This window comes from Manis javanica, chromosome 3 (assembly GCF_040802235.1).
Source record: "Manis javanica isolate MJ-LG chromosome 3, MJ_LKY, whole genome shotgun sequence".
Taxonomy (NCBI): domain Eukaryota; kingdom Metazoa; phylum Chordata; class Mammalia; order Pholidota; family Manidae; genus Manis; species Manis javanica.
This window is the reverse complement of record NC_133158.1, coordinates 46,077,673-46,099,724: the sequence shown is the minus strand read 5'-3', so window position 1 is coordinate 46,099,724 and position 22,052 is coordinate 46,077,673. Positions and strand designations below refer to the sequence as shown.

Genomic DNA, 22,052 nt, shown 5'->3' with positions numbered 1-22,052 from the left:
AAAGGGGTTTATAGGGGGGACCTGGTATAGGGGAGAGCGTAGTAAATATAATATTCTTCATGTAAGTGTAGATTAAAGATAACAAAAAAAAAAGAAAGAAAGAAAAGGGGTATTACTCCCTGATAGGATAAAACTAACTGTAAATCAACAATTAATGCATGCTTTAAATACCCTTAATTTTGATCACTTAAAGGGTGTCAGATGATCGGCTATGGAGGTACACTTTTCTGATAATATTCCTTTCTCTTAAAAAAAACAAAAAAAGCAAAAAAAGCAGTTCCTGGGTGGTGACCTCCTATGAGTTCTACACAATGGTATAAAGGGCATATCAAAGTGTGGCCAAAGGGTCTGTTTGTGTTTATACAGAGGATCAAAGCCTAATTTGGCTACACAGAAAATGAACTAAGATACAATATGAAGAACTTCCAACATCAGCACTCTCTGGAAGATGCATACCAGAAGATGATCATCAAAAAACCTCAACAAAGATCCAGGTGATGTTGCAGTTGTAGCTGCATTCATCCCACCGGTTCCTGGACTTGCCATTGGAATGAAGAAGGAGACATCTAAGCTGGCCTGTGCATACAGTAAAACAACAAATTTGACTGGATCTATACTGTTGGAACTCAACCAAGAATTAGGAGAAGTGCAAGTGGTAGCGCTCCAAAATCTTACAACTACAGACTATCTACTGTTAAAAGAACATATGGGATGTGAACAGTTCCCAGGAATGGGTTGTTTTAAGTTGTCTGATTTCTCTCAGACTGTTCAAGTACAGTTGGACAATATCCATTATACCATAGACAAATTTTCACAAATGCCTAGGGTGCCTAACTGGTTTTCTTGGCTTCACTGGAGATGGCTGGTAATTATAGATGCTTTGGTTATGTAACTGTATTCTTATTATGTTAATGTGTGTGCACAATTTAATTAGTAGTTTAAAACCTATACATGCTTAAGTTACTCTACAAGAAGATATGTCAAAGAAATAATCAATCTTCCCATGTTTTCTTCCATTTGCTACCTCTATAGCTTTTCTTTTTCCTTCCTAATTACAACCCTTAAATAGAATTCGTGCCTCATATCGAATTCACCGAGTATCATAATTCCTCCAAGTGGTAAAGATACCTCAAGACAAATGCTGGGCATAGAAGCCACAGGGCATAAATCTGCAAAGAAGTTAAAAGCTAACCTTTTCAAACAATATGGCTTCTCTCTCACTTACCAACTTTACATTTCCCTGTATGGCCCCGGAAGATGACTGGTTAGCCAGAGACAGGTAAGATTCCTCAAGGGAGGAACAACCTAAGACAGGCACAGTCGCAGGGGGGCCATCAGGTGAGAAATTGGGGATCGACAGAGGTGAGGCTTAGAACCTCACCCTCCCTGTTTTGAGAGAAATCTTCTGCATCTGTGGATGTTTTATTGCCCTTGTCTAGCTTGGATTAACACATAGTCTACAGGCACACACCTGATCATCTACATTTGCTCTCTTACAACACTAAACTATGTTTTCTACCTTTATCTTGCATCTACCTAGCACTTCAGCATTTTATTAAAAAAATAATAATAATAATAAAGGGAGAAATGTGGGATTCACATATAAATCAAGTATAAAAATCAAACGAATATTCATATTTGACCTGATTGTTTATAGTTCATAATGAGTGATCAAAACCGAAAGTTTCTGTGATGACTGCCTTTGTACTGTTCACCATGTAAGAACTTATTCACTATGTAAGAATTTGTTCACCATGTAAGAACTTGTTCATTATGCTTCAGAAGATTGGAGACTGATGAGAATTAGGCTTGGGGTGGATTAATGATTGTGCATTGAGCATTGACTCCCCTATACAGAATTTTATTGTTGTTAACAACCATTTGATCAATAAATATGAGAGATGCCCTCTCAAAAAAACGAAAAAAAATGTCAATGTTAAAAGTTAGCTGTCATAAAAGTCCTGGAAGAATATGTCGCAGAGTATTTGTGTATCTCAGAATGGAAAGGAGCTTTATAATTATAAAAGCAATACAAAATAGTCACAACAGGAGATTGATAGGACTGCATGAAAAGAAAAGCTTTTATACTTCAAAACTCACCCCCCTTCAGCTTTTCTTAGTAACAGCTTTTGCTGCTAACTATGGGGTTTGTGCTTCTAAACTTAAATTGGGACAGGATTAGAAAGTGTGTTACACTACCGATGGGTTAGCATGTAGAACAGTTTCTTCCTGAAATGAGACATAGGATATTATAGACCCACGTCTGTGGTACATTGATGTATGATGTCATGAAAACATTTCCCAAGACCCCAATCCAGGCAGGTCTCTGTGTCTTCAGTACATTACCCTTGGAATTCAAGGAGGCCCTAGTTCCAGGTGGGAATTGGAGTGGGCTGGTCTAATAAATGCCAACAGTCACTATTACTCCCATTTTGCAGAGGAGGAATATTGCTGTGCTTTATGAACCAACATTTCATTTCTCCACATGAGGTTATAATTGTTTCTTATTTGTAAGAATTAGAGATTAGCCAGGCAATACGAAATAGTAAAATGAACTCAATCTAAATCAATGCATATTTCAGTAAGGCTATAAATGCTTTATGTCTAAAAATTAAAATTAAAGACAGTTCAACCTGTCATGGTTGCCATTTATATGTTTTTTTCCTAAACAATAACAGTAACATACACAAAACCCTGATATCTTAACAGTCCATTTAGCTTTCAATCTATGCCATTTGTAAGGTTTAGGCAGCATAGGCCCACAGTAGACATACCCCAATCCTAGAGAAACTTAGATAGTCACGGAGAGGCTGAAGTGCACAGCAGAGAAGGCACGTCTCGGTGGATAGACATATTGAAGGCAAATGTCATTGCCAAGACTGAGCAACTGGACAGCTTGGGTGAATGTGCCGGCAGGTCCTCCGTGTTGCTGTCAGGATAGTGTGACACGGTTGCTGCAAGCCTAGAATGTCAGCTGCACTTCACAGCTGGGCTTTCGAAGTTCACTCCCTCTCACTCTGATGCCCTGAACTCAGCCGCAGCCAAGGCGGTACTGCTCTCAGGTCTTTATTGTCTCTGTTCTTCCCTTTACATGTCCTGCTGTTTCTCCAGTAGCTCCCAGCCTGCCCATTCTCCAGGGCTTCCCTGTTCAGACCCTAATGGGAGAGAGTCTGATGGCCTTGGATTATCACAGCCATCCCTTGGTGTGGAGCCCAGGCCATTTTGAAGGTCACCAGCCACCTGCTATACTGGCTGGCCTTGGGTCAGATCTCTGGCCTCCCCTTTCTCAAGATTTCCTCCATGCTACTCCTTCAACATGCGAAAGAGGACCGAGTTTCCTTTAGAAGAGCACGTGGGTAGCACGCCTCTCTGAACAATGTTAGTCGTCATAATAATCAAAGTGAGCACCTGCAGAGCACTGACAAAGGGCCAGACTTTGCACTTAACATGTGCCATGTCTTAATGCATCAGTCTCACGTGGAGACAAAGAAAGAAGCCCACAATAGCAAACAATTTGCTCAAAATGGTAAGAACAGTAAGTGGTACAGTCTACTGGCTTCCAAAGCTTATGCTCGTAGTCACTAAGCTGCAGTATCTGTATCTCTCATACCATGTCTCTCTAAACCTTGATTTGCTAATCCGTAAAATGGAAACTACATTGCAAATCTGTTTTAAGATTTACAGGCAACATATGTAATGCATTTATCACAGGAAATGACATACAGTAAAGAAAAACAAGGAACTTAAGAAAATAGTGAAGAGCAATGATAAGAATATACAAATGGACAAATCTAGATAAATATTAACTATAAAATAACAAATATCATGAGATTTAAAATGTAAAATTAAAATATACACCAGCAATAGTACTTTAGTAAGTCAAGAATGCATGTTGTAATCTATAGGCAAGTAGCAAAAATAAGTTTTAAGTATAATGAAGCTAATAAAAGAAGAAATGTAATTATAAAATGTTAAATGAATCCAAAAAAATCTTAAGAAAGGATAGGAAAAGCCAGAGTAGTCAGGGCAGGCAGAAAGCAGATAAGGTGGTAGATTTCAATGTAAATTATAGTGAATTTAAACAGATTAAGTATTCCAATGAAAATGTATAGATCCTCAGACCAGATAATAAAATAGATGCTGCTTTTAAGAGACACGCCTTATAGAGATAAATAGGTTGAAATTAAAGGAAGGGAAAAATACTCCTGCAAGCGAAAAGTTGTGAAGCCAGAGCTTCAAGTGGCTCATTTAAGAGCAGTTAAGTTTTAGATTTAAGATGAAACAATATTATATTTGTTTGCACCTAATAATTAAACCTCAAAATGTGTAAAATGGAAATGGACAGATCTGCAAAGAGAAATAAGCAAATCCACAATCATGGTGGGAGATAGTATACATCAGAGCTGTCCAGAGATGCAGAACTACAAGGATGTATATATTAAGAGATTTATTTTAAGCTTTTGGCTCACACGGTGTGTGGCTGGCAAGCCCGAGCTCTGTAGGGGAGGCTGGCATGCTGACGCTCAGACAGGAGCTGATGTTGCAGTCCTCAGGCAGAATTTTTTTCTTTTCTGGGAAACTTCAGTTCCCGCTCTTGAGGCTTTCAACTGATTGGGTGATGCCCACCCACATCATTGAGGCTAATCTCCTTTACTTTAAGTCAACAGATTGTAGATGTTAGCCACCTCTACAAAACATCTTCGCAGCCACACCTAGACTGCTGTGTCACTGAATGACTAGATGCGATAGCCTGGCCTCGTGGACACAGAAAACTAATCGTCAGACAGACTTTAACACATTTGAAAACACGTTATATTTGAGTTTAAAAAAAAGGCTAGTTAACAAAGGTAAGTCTGGTAATTGTTGCAGGCTGGATCCCCTGGGAGGCCGACTGAGTGGAGATGGCCTGCAGTGTGATTCCCAGGCACACTCCTGGGATCCAAGGCTGTGGAAGGGACAGGGGAGGCAAGCTTTGAGAAAGGACTGGAGCTGCGGTCAGCGTCCACGGCAGCCTCGGCCAGTCCTCCCGGGAGATGGGGAGAGGGCACGACCTTTCAGAGCTGTGCTGAGTCAGCGACAGGGCAGCCTCTCTGCATCCCGAACCAATCCAACACTGCAGACAGGCTGCCCTGAAAAGGGGTGAGGCGGCTCAGAAGGGGCCTGACAGCCAAGGCGTGGGTGGCACAGCCTCGGGAGCTGCGACAGGAAGCCCTTCAATCCCTAGGGGGCTCTGGGCCACTCATCACTTGTATTTGGTTTCTTAACATGTTTAACCTCTTTGTTGTTGGCCTGACATAATGTCCATTATTTTAAACGAATAGCAGAAGTTATCAGTTTCACTTGATGGGACTGTTAAGGGAGCTTACCCTCCTTCCAGTGTTGTGCAAATGGGGCCCTCCTCACCAGGCGAAGATAGCTCAGGACCCCAAGAATCCCGGCTGAAGTCCCTGCGTGTCCAGTGGGCTGCTGACCCTCCTCTCTGTTGGTTCGTTGGGTTTGTGGAGTCGAGGTGCTCTACGCCAGCCAGGAAGTCTCCTCTTGGGCCACCGATCCTCTGTGCAGGTACTGTCACCTCAGTACCCAGAGGGGCCATGGATAGCATTGTCCTGGGTCTGCAGAGGCAATTACCAAGAACAAGCAGAGTCGTTACGATGATTCGGCAGATGATCTCTCCTCCTTCCTGACCTCCACCTCCTGAGCTAAGATGAAGGAACTTGGACCCATCTCTCTTACTGTGAGAGGGGTCTTCCTTCATGGAAGGTGGCGTCTGTTAAGCACGTGCTGTGAGAACAGGCATGCATCGCTTTATTGCACTCCACCCTTTTCGTGCTTCCCAGATGTTGCACTTTTGACAAACTCAAGGTTCAAGACCTCACTGGAGGCATAACTGCAGATGTGGTAGAAATGGCCAGAGAACCAGAATTAGAAGTGGAACCTCAAGATATGACTGAAACCTGAAATGGGTGAGGAGTAGTTCCTTACAGAGGAGCGTAAGTCCTGAGATGGACTGTACCCCTGGTGAGGGTGCTGGGAAGCTTGGTGAAATGACAACAAAAGATTCAGGATATTCCATAAACTTAGTTGCTAAGGCAGTGGCAGGGATTGAGAGGACTGACTCCAATTTTGAAAGATGTCTTACTATTGGTAAAATGCTGTCACAGAGCTTCTCTGTTACTACAGAGAAATCATTCATGAAAATCAATTGATGCAGCAAAGTTCATTGTTGTCTCATTTGAAGAAATTGCCACAACCACCCCAACCTTCAGGAACTATCACCCTGATCAGTCCACAGCCATCAACGTCAAGGCAAGACCCTCCACCAGCAGAAATATGACACCTCGCTGAAAGCTCAGATGATGGTTAGCATCTTTTTCAGCGATGAAGTGTTTTTTAACTAAGGTATGTGCATTGTTTCTGCAGACAGCATACCATTGCACACTCAGTAGACCAAATTATAGTGTAAACATAACTTTAATAGGCATGGGGAAACCAAAAACATAAACCTGACCCACTGTATTTGCTCTATTGCAGTGGTCTGGAGAGAACTGCAACACCCCCAAGGCATTCCTGTATGTGCTTTCCTGCCTTAAAAGATAGTTAACAAAAGCTTAGAACATTATTTCATTTACAGTCATTGGTTATAAGTAATTCACATTCTCTTACTGTAATGCTTCCTTGGGAAGTCATCAAGGAAGATACAGGCTGGCTCGTACATCTCCCAGACAGGAGTTTGGCTGCCAGCAGGGAATTCTGAACAACGAAAAGCTCTAGATAATGCATGCACAACAGGATAATGGTTAGATATTTTTAAAAATGAGCATGGTGATAAAATGCCCATGAAATAATTTGCATAAGCACAGATAACCAGTCCTTTTCTTTGTAGAGTTCTTAGTCTTAAAACACTTAGAATATTTTGTCCTTTATGATGCCTAATGGGCAATTATGATTCTCAATTCTCTTATTAATTTACATTTTACATTTAAAGAACTGATTTATCTGAAGTAAATGCACAGATACTGTATTAGTCAGAGATAGCACCAATGGGAGGTATACAATGGAATATATACACGGAGACAGAAAGAAAGATTTGCTATAAAGTATTGGCTCATGTGAGTATGGAGGCCTACAAGTTCCACAATCTGTTCTCTGTGAGCTGAGACCGAGGAAAGCCAGTGGTATAGTTGGAAGGTCTGAGAGCCAGAGAACCTACAGGGTAGATTCTAGTCTGAGTTTAAAGAGACGAGAAACAGGAGTACCAAGGGCAGGAGGAAGTGGATGTCCTGGTGCATGGTTGGGAAGAGGGCACAGTCAACCGTCCTCTGCCTGTTGGTTCTTTTCTGGCCTTCAGCAGATTGGGTGAGGCCCGCCCTCATGGTGGAGGGCAATTTCTTCACTCAGGCCACAGATCCAAATGCTGTGCTCTTCTGGACACATCCTCACCCAGAATAGTGTTTCACCAGGTATCTGGACCTCCCTTGGGAGTTAAGCTGACACAAACTCAGCCATCACAGATATAAACTAAAGTCAAATAACAGTAATATAAACATTTGGCAGAATATGTTTTCAAATGTAGTATGTTATGGACTAGGCTTAGGAGCATCAGATAAAAACTGTAATAACAATGTGCTGGGCATTCTGTGTTTGCCTCTCCAAGCCCACCTCCCCCCTTCCCCTGTGGCCCGGAGGGCTGACCTCTGTGAATAGCACCAGGGGGGCTCCTTTGTCCAGAGGCTTTCCATGGAGGCACTGGAGGGAACTGGACAAAAGGACAGAATGGTCAGGGTATTCATGCTCCTCTCAGGCCGTGTGTTGACAGTGGTGGTATTCCCGTGCTGAAGGCCCCTGTCCCCAGCCCTTTCCTGCAGCTGCAGTCGCAGCCCTCTCTGGGTCTGGACGTCCTCCCTCCCTACCACACCCTGGGTCCTAGGGCAGGCTTGATGGACACTCCAACACCCACCATTGTTTTACCATAGCTCTGCCCACACCTTGTAAATAGCCCCCTCATTAAACTCAGCTCAGTTACACCATTGGAGCGTCCCATCTGTCACCTGCCAGGACTGGCTGATGAAGCGTGTTCAGTATTGGTTTGTGCCGTGCTGTATGCATGTACCTTATGAACCCTCTGTTCCTCATTGATCAGGATTGTGAATCTTTTTTTCCCATGACACCAAGTTGCCCTTAATAAAGCTTATCAGCACTAACGCTCAAAGACGGCAAATTCAGAACTAGTGTCAGGTTTTTTAAAGAGTATGTTACGTAAGGCTGGGAAGCATAAAATACAAGTAGTCACATACATTCTCCCCACTCCCGACCCCAAACACACACACACACACACACACACACACACGCTTTGTAACCCCATATTGCTTCTGGTTCCTAGTACTGGAAGTGCTGATCGGAGCAACAGCTCTGACTCAGCAGTTTATTTAACTAAACACCAACTGTTAACATCTCTCATGAACTCTGGTTTCCTTTTCACATTCAGTTAAACTGAAGTTCTTCACTTAATGTAAAATTTAGAGGTTGCTATCTCGGGGCTTCCCATGACTGGCTGCTTCTATCCACTCTTACTTTTATCTCAAAATCTCAATTTATTTATGTTCCAAATATATAGATATTAATTTTGCTTTTATCTTGAATTTCACTGAGTGGGAGCAGGGGAGTCAGTACTAAATTACTGCTTCCTTACAACTATCTTAACATCTAATGGAACATCACTCTTCTTGTGTGCCTAGAAGTTTATAAAAATTTTTTTTAATTTAAATTTTAATCTGTCTAAATTGTGGCAACATATGTCCGCCTCTAGAAGGTTTCATCTCCCTAAATTGAAACTCTGTAACCATTTAACACTTGCTTCCCATTCTCTCCTCCCAACTTCTCCCAACAACTACAGTTTCTGTGGATTTGACTACCATACATAACTTATTTAACTGGAATCATACAGTATTTGTTCCTTTGTGACCAGCTTATTTTACTTAGCATAATTCTTCAAGGCTCGTCCATGTCATAGTGTGTGTCAGTGTGTCCTTTACAAGGCTGAGTAATATTCCATTGTACATATACCCGCCACATTTGGTTTATCCATTTACCCACTGATGGACATTTGAGCTTTTTCTACCTTTTGGCTAGTGTAACTAATAGTCATGAACAAGGTGCATAAATACCTTTATGAGATGCTGCTTTCAGTTATGTTGAGTATATAATCAGAAATGGAATCTTGGATCATATGGAAATTGTATGCTTAATTTTCAAAGAATGGCCATACTGTTTTCCATAGCAGCTGCCCCAATTTAATTTCCCTCCAGCAGTGCACAGACCTTCCAGTTTCTCTGTCTTTGCCAATGCTTGTTATTTTCCTTTTTTTTTCTGTTTTTTTGGGGGGTTTTTTTGCTTTAGTTTTTAAATATGAATGATTCTTATACATGGTTACAAATCAGTCATGCAATTGTCATCAAATCAGAAAATGTATTCCCATGACTCATTGTTCCAGAGATAGAGACATTTGTAAAATATCAAAATCAATCACTGAATGTCTTCAACATTGAGAGGGTCTCTTGCCAATGGGCTTCAGCCCCAGGCAAGTTTGCTATGGATTCAATATGACTGAAGAAATTGACAGCAAAACATTCTTGGGGTGAAAGGGTTATACCCAACTTTATTTCCAGGTGGCAGATCAGTCACTAAAGTCCCATCCACTCAGAGCAAGTCTGCATGCAGCAAGCCAGTCTCTGCCTCTGGGCCCCTCTGTCCACACAGCCGTCCTCTGGGCCTCTCTGCACAGTTATCCCACACAGACATCCTCTGGGCCTCTGTCCTCAGTGCTGCCACCACTCCAGCCTCTGCTCTGCTCTCCTGCAGCCTTGCAGCCCTACCATCGTGTCACCCAGAGCACTGGGCAGAGCTCTTTATACAGAGTCAACAGCCATGTATTGCCCACAGGTGTGCAGTGAGCTAGTCAACCAGGGCCAGGTGAGAATCCTGGCCACAGGAACTCTCATTTTATCCACAGAGGGTTACAACTGGATTTTTACAACTGCTTTGTAAACTTCTAATGGCAAACTCCTTTTTCACTGAACATTTTAAAGAGCAGTTTAATTCATGTTAACCTATATTTATTGAGAGCCACTATGTAGCAGGTCCTGTTCTAAGGGAATGGGCTCAGCAGTGAACAAAACATTAAAAAAATTACAAACCATTTGGAAACCAGTGTTACAGTGGATTCTTTGCAGATATTTTCCCTCATATGTTAATAGGAAATAGCCTCCTTCCTGAGGAATAGGTAATCCAACTCAGTCTCCTAGGAGCCCCGGAATTGGAGGGCTCCCCCTGTGGGTGGGGCTGTTCCCTCTGGCACCCTCTAGGCTAGAGCACCATGCAGACCATCTGGTCTTGTAGTTGGTATTTTTGTAGGGAAAGAATGAGCAAGCTGAATTCTCTTGGAAGGCTTCAGGAACTGGAAAGCAAGCCCATTTACTCTCCCCTAGGAGGCTTGATCGCGCCCCCGCAACACCCCCACACATGTGGTATCCAGGTAATGAGACATGGCTCTCAGACACCACGTGTGAAAGTGGTGAGTAAATTCACTTTTGGGAAATGCAACTTCACCTTCCTCTCACTTGTCCTCGGGTGTTGTTTTGCTTTTTTATGAGTCTGCATGTAATTAGTCACAATTAAAATCTGAATTCTCTAAGTATATATTTGCACTCCAATTTCATCTTAGGCAATAAAAAATAAATAACTCACAGTGACTTTATTACCTGCATTTCTTGGGTTTGAGGAGGCAGAATAATGAAGTGGGTCTCTTCACAACATCCATGTGACATGTAGGGTTCGCAGGGATTTGAAAGCTCAAGCTCCTTTCAGTTAATCTGTCACATTCTCTATAAACATGAGTCCTAACAAGAATGCCCCAGGGGTCCTTTAAAAGTGAAGATATTATTTTGTCTTTCTTCAAGGGAGGAGGAGAAGGGCTAGTGTTTGAGACAAAAGATTCCCAAACTCATTGTTACCATTCTGCCTCCACTTATGAGCTCTGTCATTCGTTATTTCATTTGTTTGTGTTCTAAATGTCAAATGACTGTGAGATATCTGCTGAGATCTAGTAACACATTTCCAGTTAATTCTTGGGACTCTAGAATGTATGTTACGCTTTACTGACACCAAAGGCTTACATTCTCCAGAAGTGGTTTGAGTTCCCACCTTTCTCCTGTCCTTTCTCGGTCCCTCCCGCTGGGATCTCACTGAGTCCTCCCTTCCCTCACTCCCTGCCACTCTCTTCCGCTTACATTTTTTGAAAGCCTCATACTGAGGATGGATACAAGGCAATATGGTACCTCTGCTTTTGGAGCTTACATACAACTGTAACAGCTGATGCAAATATTACTGAACATTTGCCAAGTAGTCTGTAGGGTTTTTCTCACTTATAAACACACAATGCTCAAAACTGACATGATTTTCCCCTCCCCATCCCTCACTGCTGCATCAAGAGGATCAGGTGACTCTGTCAGAACACCTGTGTATTCCCTCCCATCCTTGCTCTCTCACTGATGGCCCTGACTGTAGACTTTCATCAGGTCACATCCAAAATTGTGGGTTGAACTGCATCCACCAAACAGATATGATCAAATCTTACACTGCCTACTTGGGAATGGGGTCTGGTTTGGAAATACTCTTTGTAGATGTAATGAAGTTAAAATAAGGTCATACTGCTTTAGGGTCAGCCCTGATCTAGTGACTGGTATCTTTATAAGAACAAGGAAACTTAGACATGGAGACACAGAGCAAGAAAGCCATGTGACAATTGGGGTAGATATTGGAGTGATGTGTCTCCAAGCCAAGAAATGCCAACACTTTCTGGCAATCAGAAACTAGGAGAAAGGCAAGGGACAATTTGTGCCTCAGAGCCTAGGAAGGAACCAAACTTGAGCACCTGCATTTAGGACTTCCAGCCTCCAGAGCTATGAGACAATATATTTCTGTTGGCTCACGTTTGTGGCAATTTGTTGAGGCAGCCCTGAGAAACTAATACACCCAAGTCAGTGTAAGAGCTGTCAGATGGTTCTCCTTGCCTCCGAACTCCCCACCTATGTTCCCACTGATCACTGTGGCATCCTGCACAATGCTTGCAAGGTCAACACAAGCACAGAGAACTGAGTCATGGGAGGGGAGAGAAGAATTTGCAGGAGGGGAATTCTGAGACTGGAAAGTGATGATGACCATTTAAACCACTGGATGCTTGCAGAAATCTTGGAGCAGTCATAGAACTTCCCCCAGATGTGGAGTGGGGAACTTGAAGCACAGAAAGGCTGCTGCCACCATCTGGGTGACATACGTACACACAATCTCATTGAATCCTCCAGGCTGGGGGCCACTATGGCACTTACAGGGAGGAAGCTGAGGGGTCTAGTTGCTGAGCTGGTCAAGTCCAGTGATGGAATCTGAACCCAAGACATTCTGCTCTACAGCAAGCATTCTTCCTTACCATGGCCATACCTCTACATCAGCACACAGGGTTACTGATTTTTCCTGGCCCTACCTTGCTGTTTACTTATATAGATTTCTCTCTCTTTTCCTCTGCTTTGGTCAAAACTGGCTCATCCTATAAAGTCCAGTTAAACTAATTTCATCTGTTATAATGTTTTCCAAGCTTTTAGGCAAAACAGTTGAATGAGCTCCACTGAACAAAACCTAATGATGTACAGATAATTCTATTTGTCACCATTTAGCATTTCCTGAGTTATCTCTTCAAGTATGGTCTTGGTCTTTTTGCATATTTTCTTCAGAGTCACTTTTTTCAGGATTGTTGTGAACTCTTTGGGCAGAATCCATAATTTATACTTCTTTGTATCAACAGCAGGTCTCAGAATAGTGCCTCGAACAAAGAAAATGCTCAATAAACCGGGATGTCTTGGTTCCCAGTGCAGAACAAACCCCCTCATGGTGCCCAGTCTCAGCTCCTCTCCCTTTGACATGAGGGGTTTGCTCTGGCAAGTAGTAGTTTCTCTCAGTCGTGTTAGGCTAGGACACTGCCCCTGAGGCTTAGAGCCATGCAGGAAGATGGGATGTGGGACTCCTCTGGCCCAGTTCTCAGGCACAGGAGACTGGGCAAGCTTCGCCTGCACCAGATTCACCAGACAGTTGGGCTGAAGTTATGACCATGGTGCTGAGAGGAAATACAGGCCAGGTATGGTGCTGGCAGGGTCTCGGTGTGGCTCAGGTGTCTGCCTGGCATTCTGTCTAGGATACGTGTTGGGAGAGGCCAGATCTCAGCAGCACTGTCTTCCCACATGTGTTCAGAAAGACTCTGGTAACATATTCCCACTGAAGCTGTAGGCACATGGTTATGGGGAATGATATTCTAAATGGTAACTGTAATATGTGTATACCTTTCCTTGTTCAGGGTGCGCTCTTGGAAAACAGGTGATATAGGTGTGTGTGTGTGTTGGGGGATTGCTAGAAGGGAAACTTAGTGGGGCATCTGGAGCTCTGTTTTGCCTTTTCTTATTGAAATTATGGCCCCACCCAGAGTGTAATGTTGAGACCATTTTCCCCAATGCAGGTTCTAAAAACCCAAACTGAGTGGTATGGGCAACTGAATTTTTATGAACCAGCAGAAACATTTTCCAAAGTTTAAAGCATAATTATATATATCTGGATGCTGATGATTTGTGATGGTGTAGGAAGTGAGAACATTCCCTTGCTAGCAGTAGCATCTCCCTTTCCCGAGCTGCATTAAAATCCCACAATCAACCATGCATCCCACAGAGAACCATGTAGGCATGGAGAGAAAAGAATTCTCCATTTTGGCTGCAGCCAGCAATATCTGGCAATACCCACATAATATTACAGTCAGAGAAATATGGGTTGGGGGGGAAAAGAATAGAGATTTCATCCATAAAGAAATATCAGTTAATTGATAATCATGTATAACTCTAGGTATAATCATATAGAAACCAGGTAACATGAGATAGTTCATTTATGTTTATGGGGAACCAATTTTATTTTATGTTCATTTTACTGAGGCTGGTTCCTTCTTATTCTCCTAGGAAGTAAATGTAAACATGCTCAGTATGCATACTCTTAGCAAAAGAATTCAGACTTTATGTCTTTGTTTCAGAGGCAAATGCTGTCAGCATTACTATTTCAAAATAACCTTTATTAACAGTTATAGCTGGGGTCATTTATATGCAAATATCTTAAAAAGGGGGCAACAAAGGAATATTTGGAGATTTGAATAGTGTATTTCTAACTTTATATGTTATCTGTAGAATTCAAAGGTAATATCTGATCCATGCCTTTCACATATGCTCAGTTTCAAACCACATTATTCTAAGGCAGTGGTTCTAGCCCAAGGCTGATTTTGGCCCCCACCCCAAACCTTCTAGGGGATGTTTGGCAATGTCTGAGGACCTTTTCGATTGTCACAGCTAGGGAGGGTCCTACTGACATCTAGGGGTAAGGGCCAGGAGAACTGCTAGATATCCCACACTCAGGACAGGCCCTTACACCGAAGAAAACATGGCCCACATGCCAGAAGTGCTGAGATTCAGTAGCTCTGCTCTAAAGAAAAAGAAATTATATTTCTCCTTCATGATAACCCACAGTTAAACTTTGTGCCCCATTTTGTCTGAGATGTCATGACCAGAAAGATAATCTCAGAAGAATTTCACATCTTGTTAGTGCAAAACAGAGAAACTGTGTCTGAAGTGAGTGTGCACTGTTATGGTAGCACTCACTCCCTGCTAGGGCAGTGGACATTGCCTGCTTCGTTGTCTGGGATGCTCCCCACCCAAGCTCCTTTCAAACATATTGTAGGGACTCTCATTAATCTTTGACTAAGGATGCTTCAAGAGTGGTCAGTTTACTCTGAAGGGTGCTACCACCTGAAAGCAAGGAAAATGAAAAAAGGAGAAAGAAAAGAAAAAAAAGGAAAAAAAAGTTATGCTTACATTTGAAACATCTCCAAATCTTGATGGGGCTCAGAGTGTCATTAATTATTTCAACAGCTGAAAAGACAATGCAAATGTTAAAAACACAGCTATCAAGTGTCACAGCATCTGGGAGCCCTAGTGGCTATTTAAAATGATTTTTCAGGATACTTCGGTACTTGAGCATAACAAACTGCAGAGACGTTAGCGCATCCCTGCCCCACCTCACACCCACCCTCCTGTGGTCTCTAACCCTACAGTGTAGTAAAATAGATCCAACATCCTGTTCATTATTCAGCAATATTTGATTTTGATTGCTATACCCCTGGGCATTTTTATTTGGAGACTCTACGTTGCTTCCTTAAGCCTTGCTCATGCTGGTTGGGGAAAGTGAGCTAGAAAGGGTGACTTAAAGAAGGAAGAAGTCTCATGGCATCTGATTCCCCTGGCATCACCCTCATCTTAGGAGAAGCAATCCCTTATCCACAGTGCACAGAAGGAACACGTTCCAGACTTCTTGGTGACATGCTCTGTTTCCTAACAGTGTGAGGTTAATGAACCTTCTTATTTTTGGCAGGATGACTTAGTGGAAAGTAGAAAAAGCTATCTGAGAGAGCCCTGTGTAGAGGCTTTAATTACGTGACAGTTAAGAAGAAAGCCCCTTCCTTTCAAGGCAGAAGGATGTGGTTCTCTCTTCCCAAATCTGGCAGCTATTGTTCAATTATATAAAGAAGGAAATTAAAATTTGATGGATTAAGTAAGGGGGTGAACTGGTACTTATTTCCTAGCTAGAAATTACCATTTTTGCTTGATAATTATCAGTGCCATAGTCTATTCACTTTTGTAACATGGTTTTTTTTAATTAAAATTGAGATGCTTTACATTTCTTGCCTTCCCTTAAGAAAATCTTCCAAGTGTTTAACTACCTGATACTGGAAAACTTTGGTTACAGTGTGGAAGGAGCAGAGTGAGAAGACCTGAAGGAGCTGTACCCCTTCACTTTCCATGAACATAATCTCAGTGAGAACTCTGGGGCTTGGATGAATTTGTCAGTTTGCCAAAGATGTTCGTAAGAGGTCAGAAATCGACACAGGCTTAAAGATAGTGGCATCAGAAGTGAGACTGAAACCTCCTCCAAAAAACACATATAATAAGAAAATACAGCAAATAAAACTGATCCTGAAAGAGTGACTGGAAAGAAATCTGAGGCAGACTGCCTACAGCTGGGGAAAAGAGTAGACCTCACAGCAAAGGGTAAAGTGGCAAAGCCGCAATCCAGCAGGACCCAGGCCCTCTCCCCACTCCAGCTAACCAGCAGGAGGAAGAGAAACAGAGCAGGGAGGGGGTAAAACCCCAGGACTGCTGAACACCCACTCCTGGAGATGTGCTCCCAGAGCACGAACCCACATTACATGGTGCTCTGGAGATTAAAGGGCTTGGAAAGTAAAGAAAGAATACTTGAAGAGATTGAGATTCCAGCCACTTGTGGAGAACACACCAGCAGCTGTGGGTCAAAAGAAAGGCAGGCAATCTGAGAGACTTCCCAACAGGGAGAGGGCTGCTAAAGGGGCATAGATTACACAGAGCTTACTACTCAGGAGAAAGGACAGGTGGAGAAAATCATCTTGGCACCCTCAGCACAGCAGGTTGGGAACTTTCAGAAGCTTCAGGCACTCCATCCCTGTAGTTGTTAATGCAGCTGGTGGGAATGTAAACTAGTTCAACCATTGTGGAAAGCAGTATGGAGGTTCCTCAAAAAACTAAAAATAGAAATACCATTTGATCCAGGAATTCCACTCCTAGGAATTTACCCAAAGAAAACAAGATCCCAGATTCAAAAAAGACATATGCACCCCAATGTTTATTGCAGCACTATTTACAATAGCCACGATATGGAAGCAACCTAAGTGTCCATCAGTAGATGAATGGATAAAAGAAGAGTAGTACATACACACAATGGAATATTATTCAGTCATAAGAAGAAAACACATCCTACCATTTGCAAGAACATGGATGGTGCTAGAGGGTATTATGCTCAGTGAAATAAGCCAGGAGGAGAAAGACAAGTGCCAAATGATTTCCCTCATTTGTGGAGTATGACAACAAACCAAAACTGAAGGAACAGAACAGCAGCAGACTCACAGACTCCAAGAAGGGAGTAGCAGGTACCAAAGGGAAGGGCGTGAGGAAGGTGGGTGGGGAGGGAGGAAGAAGGGGATTAAGGGGCATTATGATCAGCACACATGATGTAGGGGGGTCATGGGGAAGGCAGTTCAGCACAGGAAGTTACATAGTGACTCTGTAGCATTTTACTACACTGATGGACAGTGACTGTGATGGGGTGTGGTGGGGGACTCGATAATATGGGTGATTGTAGTAACCACAGTGTGGATCACGTGAAACCTTCATGAGATTGTCTATCAATGATACTTTAATAACTAGAAAAAAGGGGGGCAGAAAGCATTCCTGAGGGACCATGCATGTGAGCTCATTTCCTATATTTTACCAACCATATTTCAGAACCTTGTCAGAACATCACCAGACTTCCCATATTGTCCTAAAAATGTGCATAAAAAATCGTCATTAAATTCAAGCCACAGCAGACACAGATATCCAGGTTTGCACCTGTATCTCCCCTAGAGGGAAACTTGTTTATATTAAATAAGGCATCGTAGCCATTAGGGTTCTCCAGAGAAACAGAACCAATGGGAGAGAGAAAGAGAGATTTTTAAAAAGTTTTAAGAGATTTATTTTAAGAAATTGGTTCATGTAATGTGGGGGCTAGCAAGTCCAAAGTCTGTAGGTCATGTTGGCAGGCTAGAAAACCAGTCAGGAGTTAATGCTGCAATCTTAAGCAGAATATTTTTCCCCTTTGAGAAACCTCAGTTTTGCTCTGAAGACCCTTTACTGATTGGACAAGGTCAATCCCTATTACTGAGGATCATCTGCTTCACTTAAAGTCAACTGATTATAGATATAAACTATATTTAAAAAATACCCTCGTAGCCACATCTAGATTAGTATTTGATTAAATAAGTGTATACTAAAGCTTTGCTAAATTTACAAATTAACTATCACAAGCATCAAGCTTGAGTGTGTGAGGAGATGTGGATTAATGCCCACCTAACTGGGTGTCAGCCATAAGGGCTCAAAGCCCTGAGCTTCCCCACCAACCCAGTTCTGATCTCAGTTCTCCTCTGGTTGGAGCGTCCAGCCCACTTACTCTGATTCCGATCTGCTCTACCTTCTTATTCTTCTAGATCAGGGGTCAAGTGGAAAATACATTGAGTTGGAGGACAGACTTCATTCCTTCAATGCCTATAGCACTCAAAGTCTGTGTCCCATAATTTTTCATTTCATTCCCATTTTTATCATTTGATTTATATGCTTGCTTCTCCATTTGACCTATGGATTCTTGTAAGGTAAATAATATTTCATCTGTTTTGTATGTGTGGTTCACAGTCAGAATATGAACCTGAATTTGGTTCATATTCAGGTAAATAATACATTCCTAAAATACATTCAGAACTTTAGAGGTGTATGGGATGGACAAACTGGCAAAAATCATTTTTTCATTCTTTATGATTCAAACACAATCATTCATTCTAAATGACTACTCATGCATTTATCAATTTTTAGTCCATCCATCTGTCATTCATTCATCCAACCACCCACTATTCTTTTGAGAGGTATATGACTTAAAACAAGAAATATGTATGCCAAGTGACTTACAAGAGATGAGACAATGTTTTATTGGAAAGGTTGGGCCTCTTTTAAATTTTTTAGCCCTTTTACTCTTTATGTTTCATTTGCCTAGGTGCTTAGAGGAGGAATTCCTGTTATTCTTTGAGTTTAACGTTGTTGCTAAAATTTGTAACTCAAATAAAAAAAGGTGATTCCTGAAAATGTGTCTTTGTCTTCTTCCAATGTGGATGTCAGTTTCGTTTTCCTGCCACTGACTTCGAGCTGAGATCACATGGAAGTGATTATAGCTCACTGGAGACTGGACAATTGCAATCAAAGATTGTGAAATAATTGTGGTAACTAATTGAATAATCCAGCCACGATAGGAGGAGACTTTTCTTAAATCACCCACATAATTTAGAAAGCCTAGTTTCATTTATTTAACTCAAGTAACCAGTAATGCCTTCTCTCCAACTTTGTTCTGTAAGTGGAGCTCCGGCTTAATATCCTTTAAGAAAAAGTGAAGAATTTAGGCAAAATGTATTTTGAAAACATGGGCACATATTCACTGTGTTCACATTCATAAAGACACAGTTTAAGTAGAAAGGTGTATTCTGTGTTTTATCTATTTTATTTACATATCATTGACCCCACCACGGCCTTCAAAAAATCTTTCTGAAAAAAATCGAAAGAAAGTAAAGAAGAAAAGGGGGTAAGAAGAAGAGAGCTTAAGAGGGTAAATCTAGGCTGCCTATTAAAAGGTGGACTGGGAACCTATTTTAGGAAAAGCCACTGCAGCCTGAAGGTCATCGCTTTCTGCTGGGGCCTCTGAACAAAGATGTAAATGGAGTAATTAAGCATTACTCCATTTACAGTGTTTTTGTCAAATATCCTTCAGTGTCTGAAGGTATTTAACTGAAAGTGTCAACATATTTTAGAAAGTATATAAAGTAGGCTGTTTTTAAAGTAGATGTTTATTCTCTTTTATCTTAAAATCTTACTTGGAGAAGTCTATTGGTAGTCTATAAAAATTCACAGAATTTTGTAATTATTCTAACAATCTTCTCCACCACTACTCTTCCACTGATTCTGCTGAGGCATGCCTTAAGAAGTTCATAAAACATAAAAGTATGTTCATTACTAGATATCCATCAACATCAGGAGAGAATTTAAAACAACTTATTCTCTATTGTCTTGCATCCTGATTTATTTTCTTCAAAAGACCTATCTCTATCTGAAATTACACACACATTTTTTACTATCTTATTTATTATCCATTTCCCACACTAAAATGAGGAAAACAGATCTATTTGGTATTATTTACCAGTGAACCTCCAATATCCTGATAGTATGCCATAAGTACTTGTAGTATGAATGTAGAATAAATTAATTTGGAAAATGAGTACTTATATTGTCAGAATGAATATGTGGTCCATATAATACCACCCACATTTACTATTTATCTTGTTGCATGTGACATTTCTAATATAATTTATACCTCATTGAAACCATCACTCTCTGAATGTATAATTTTCATCAAATTGTACTCTAATATTAATCAAAATGGAAAGAATCCTTTTTAAAATATTTGTTGCCCTTGAGCTAGTATCATGTTTGCATAATGAAGTTTATCAAGTAAAAAACATTCTAAGGAGCACAGAGCTATTCCCTTATATTCTATGTCATGGACAAGATACAAAAGATATCCTCAGATTAATGAAAGAAGACAATAAAAATAAAGACAAAAGGTCAGGAAAATTGAAAGATAGTTGTTTTGAAAAGGTTAGTACAATAGACAAACCTTGAGTGAGATTATCCCAGAAATAAAAATAGAGCATAAAGAAACAATATTAAAAATGAATGTAAAAGAATATATAACCTTTTAATGTCATAAGAGAACATAACACCAGAAGTTTGTATCTTGAATTCGATAATTTTCTAGCAATTATAATTTAATGAATTAACTCAAGAAGAAATAGAAAATCTGAATATACCACTAATTGTTAAAATATTATAAACAAACTCATTTCAAGCTAGAAGTTGGAAAAGTCCTTGACTCTTTCTGTATGGCTAGCATAAGCTAGATACAAAGCTTGACAAAAACAAAAAAATACAGATTCATCTCTTTTTACAAACATATATGAAAAATCCTAAATAAAATATTAGTAAATTGAATATTAAAAATTAAATACATTATGGTCAGGAATGAAGCCTGCCTTGACAGTCAGAAAAAAAACTTAATACAATTTACTACATTAAAAAAATAATGTAGAAACACCATATTATCACTTCAACAAATGCTAAAAAGGCAATAAAATTCAATATTCATTTCTCATAAAAACTGGAAGTAAGCTAAAAACAGATGGGGACTTTTGCATTTGGTGAAGGTGTATCCACCAAAAACAAACATAAAAATGGACATAAAACAAACAAACACATACAAATTATGTGACATTCTCACTCTTTGCTGGGGGTGAAGAAATTCAGGTCATTAGCAGCTGATACATCTAAAGAAGCACTTACCCTTAGAAGGGCTTTGAACCCTAAGGACAAAGGCTGCAGCTAAATTTAACTGAACAATTTAACAGCAGTTTTGAAAGAAATTGAGACTTTATCATGACCATCACACATTACTGAGTTGGACTCTTGTTATAAGACATTTCTTTTAAAGGATAACCCTCTACAATTCTTTTTCCATATGTATCAGTGTTTTAATTTTTTTATTAAGGTATCATTGATACACAATCTTATGAAGGTTTCACATGAGCAACACTGTGCTTACTACACTCACCCATGTTACCGAGTCCCCACCACACCCCTTCACCGTCACTGTCCATCAGCTTGGTAAGATGCTAGAGTCACTACTTGTCTTCTCTGTGCTATACTGTCTTCCCCATGAACCCCCTACATTATGTGTGCTAATCATAATGCCCCTTAATCCCCTTCTCCCTCCCCACTCACCCTCTCCACGCCCTTCCCTTTGGTAACTGCTAGCCTCTTCTTGGAGTCTGTGACTCTGCTGCTGTTTTGTTCCTTCAGTTTTGCTTTGTTCTTATGCTCCACATATGAGTGAAATCATTTGGTATTTGTCTTTCTCTGCTTGGCTTATTTCACTGAGCATAATACCCTCTAGCTCCACCCATGTTGTTGCAAATGGTAACTCCCTACAATTTTTAAATGAACATGTGTTACAGATTTAGCTCATTCATTAATGAGGAAACGATTAAGATGTTATAGTCTGTTCAAACAAGAATTCAACACACACGCACACGAACACAATCAGAGATGCTAAAATGAATTTGCAAATAAAAGCTAAATTGGGTAATGCTCCCGGAGCAATAATCAACTGCCTCTCCTTCCGTTGGACACAACTCATTTGAATTTTACAGACAAGAATCAATTACATTTCAGTCAGTTTTCTACAATTTATGGAGTTGGGAA

At 40.8% G+C, this 22,052-nt stretch overlaps 1 long non-coding RNA gene across 2 annotated transcripts in view; it reads right to left on the bottom strand.

The window, feature by feature from the left end:
• Positions 1-21,685, bottom strand: part of LOC108397930 (uncharacterized) — a 41,091-nt gene extending 19,406 nt beyond the window's left edge. Inside the window, exons 1-3 of one of the 2 annotated variants that reach the window (XR_001853307.3) lie at positions 21,573-21,685; positions 14,949-15,005; positions 5,367-5,612 (exon numbers count right to left, since the gene is read on the bottom strand). This is a non-coding gene — a long non-coding RNA (uncharacterized lncRNA). Of the gene's footprint in view, positions 1-5,366; positions 5,613-14,948; positions 15,006-16,923; positions 21,420-21,572 lie in introns of those variants that run through there. The other variant, XR_012129128.1, reaches the window with a different exon arrangement.
• Between the last annotated feature and the right edge of the window lie 367 nt (positions 21,686-22,052).